Here is a 3,406-nt window from a genome sequence, read left to right as displayed (position 1 = left end):
GGAATCGTCCCCGGTCCTGATCTCGCTCGGCAAGCCTCTTGTTGATCTTGATGGCAAGAACAATGAGTGAATCCAAATCTTCTGGTAGATCCATGACGACCATGTGATCCTTGATATTTCCTGACAATCCTTGAAAAAACGCATCAGCTAGTGCAGAAGTATTCCACTCGCTTTCTGCAGCTAGCGTACGAAAATCAATGGCATAGTCTGTGACCTTGCGTCTACCTTCCCTTAGGTTAACAAGAGCCCGAGCAGCCTCTCGACCTGGTGATGTGTGCTGGAAGATCTGTGTGAGTGCTTTGGTGAATCCTGCGAGCATGACACATGACGAGGCGCGCCGACTCCACTCAGCAGTGGCCCAAGCTTCAGCACGCCCAGACAGATGGGAAATAATAAAGGCGATCTTTGAGTGCTCAGTCGGAAAGGCCACAGCCTGCAGTTCAAAATGAAGCTTACATTGAGTCAGGAAGGGCTTGATATCACCAGAGTCTCCTGAAAATCTCTGGGGCCAGGAGAGCTGCAAGCATGACGTGTTAGCGGCATCAGGCAGTGGAGCAGCGGCGGCCGCGGCAGCGGCAGCGGCAGCGGCAGTTGCGGCAGCCGGAGGATCAGCTGCTGTGCTTGGAGCAGCGGTGGTCGGAGCTGCATTATCTAGCCACTCTACTAACAAATTAACATGAGAGCACAGGTTTTGCATCATTGAGTCCTGCTGTGCGTCTAGGTCTCTCAGGTTGGAGCATAGAGCAGCGAGCTGCTGTTCTTGCTCAGCTAATTTCTTACTCTGTGCTCGTATGGCATTGCAAACCAGGTCTGAATCAGCTGTGTCCATTCTGGCCAGTTCGTTCTGTCATGAACTCATTACAGAATTGGTGGACACAAATGCTTGACTCAGTAGGTTCGGGCAAAAGACAGGTTTAATGGCAGTCAGGGTTCGGTACACAGAAAATCAGTCCAACAGGCAGAAGTATCCAAGAATCGGCGAGCAGAGGCAAGGTCCAAAAGCAGAAACAAGGTCAAGATCAAACAGACAAAGGTATCCAAAATCGTCAGACAAGTGGCAAGGTCAAAAAGCAGAAACAAGGTCGAGATCAAACAGACTGTGACTTAACTTGAGTAATGCTGGTACGAGGACTGTGAAGTGCAACGAACTGGAGACAGTGAGACACACAGGGTAAAATACACGAGGTAATGAGGGTCAATGGGAAACAGGTGCGGGGAGGTAATCAGGGAGCAGGTGAGACAAGACAGGTACAGGAAGTAAACCTAGAACAGAACACCCAGTGAAGTGATTTCAAAATAAAACAGGAAAGACGGGACATAATGTGCAGACATGAACAGAAACTTGACAGACATGACAGTAACACTCACTGCTTTTCCAGCCATACACCGAATTCTCCTCCACAACTGAACAACAGGAGTGTCTGGGCCCAAGGTACTGCAGAACTGCCTCCAACACTTCTTTTTTTCAGCCTTAATAACTTTCCTAGCTGTTGCCCTACAGCGCTTGCACTCGACTACATTTTCCTGAGTAGGAAACCTGCGCATTCTTCTAAAAGCTTGTCTTCTTTTGCTAACCACTGAGTCACATTCCTTATTCCACCAAGGAACGATGGCTCGCTCTCTTCTTGGGCCCTTACTTAAAGGAATCGACTGGGATGCAGCTCTCATAATCTGTGTAGACAGTGAGTCACAGTGCTCATCTATCATACCACTGGTCACCACACTCTCAAGCCCAGCAGCTGTGGCCTCCCTGAACTTACCCCAGTCTGCTAGGGAGAAGTTGAACCTTGCAGGCCTCTCCCCTACATCTTCTACCAGGGATTTACCAAAGTGACTCAGCACTGGGAAGTGGTCACTTCCCAATGGATCTGCTCCCAATGCCCTCCACTCTGCTATTCTGGCCCAACCAGGAGATGCAAAGGAAAGATCTAAACAAGACATTTTACCAGTATGCAGGTCAACCCGGGTGCCAGCACTCATATTCAGTACAACAAGATTAGCACGGTCTAAAAAATCTTCAATCAACTCACCATTTGAATNATATCAGGATGTCGTCTAAATATACAAACACAAACACATTGAGCATGTCACGTAGTACGTCATTGACAAGATTCTGAAACACAGCAGGTGCATTAGTTAAACCGAAAGGCATGACCAGATACTCATAGTGTCCAGTGGGTGTATTAAATGCAGTCTACCACTCATCTCCTTCTTTAATACGGACCAGATGATATGAGTTTCTTAAGTCTAACTTGGTAAAAACTTTGGCTCCATCAAGGAGCTCGAAGGCTGTGGAAATGAGTGGTAGGGGGTACCTGTTTTTGACCGTGACATCATTGAGTCCCCGATAGTCTATGACAGGCTGGAGAGTTTTATCTTTCTTGTCCACAAAAAAGAATCCTGCTCCTGCAGGCGATGATGAGGGGCGGATAATCCCTGCAGCGAGCGCGTCCTGAATATACTCCTCCATGGCTTGACGTTCTGGGGACGACAGGGAGTACAGCCTGCCCCTGGATGGAGCAGCTCCTGGTAATAAATCAATGCTGCAGTCGTAGGTCCGATGAGGGGGCAATGATTTGGCCTTGGATTTGCTGAAAACCAGAGCTAGGTCATGATAATAGGAGGGTACACATGACAGATCAGAATTTTCGTGGACTGAAGTGGACAGGGAAGGAAAACATGATCTATAGCAACTCTGGCCCCATGGCTGGACTTGACCTTTGACCCAGTCAAAAATTGGGTTATGTTTAATCAACCAGGGGTGTCCCAAGATGGCTAAGTGAGACATGGCAGGAAAAACGTGAAAACTAATATCCTCAGTGTGATTATCCAAAAACATGATCTTAACGGGTTGAGTACGGTGAGTTATCTTGCCCAGAGGGCTACCATCAACAGCGTTCACATCAAGGGTGTGATCCAAAGGAAGCTGCTGCAGGCCTAGACTCCTGACCAAGGAGAAGTTCATGAGGCTAGCATCAGAGCCTGAGTCAATGAATGTAGGTACTATCATCGTAGTACTGTCAGAACAAAACTTGACCTTGACTTCAAAGTGGGCTGGATTGTGAGTCGTAGTGTTCTGACTCACCCTTATTGAAGACTTGGCACCGTATTTAACAGCCTTGGTAGGACAATCCACCACTTGATGTCCTAGCAACCCGCAGTAGAAACAGCACCTGTCTCTCTGTCGGCGCAGGCGTTCTTCTTGGGGAAGACGGGTACTTCCCAGCTGCATCGGCTCCTCTCTGACGTCGTCAAGTGAAGAGACAGAGGCGGGAGCCGGCCGAAGTCTGTCGGGTCGATTCAACGTGAAGCCTCTGCCTTCCTGGTGATGCGACACACGTACAGGGAATCGTCCCCGGTCCTGATCTCGCTCGGCAAGCCTCTTGTTGATCTTGATGGCAAGAAC

The sequence above is a fragment of the Stegastes partitus genome, unplaced genomic scaffold (genome assembly GCF_000690725.1).
Source record: "Stegastes partitus isolate 25-593 unplaced genomic scaffold, Stegastes_partitus-1.0.2 Scaffold749, whole genome shotgun sequence".
NCBI lineage: Eukaryota > Metazoa > Chordata > Actinopteri > Pomacentridae > Stegastes > Stegastes partitus.
This window is presented reverse-complemented; position numbering follows the sequence as displayed.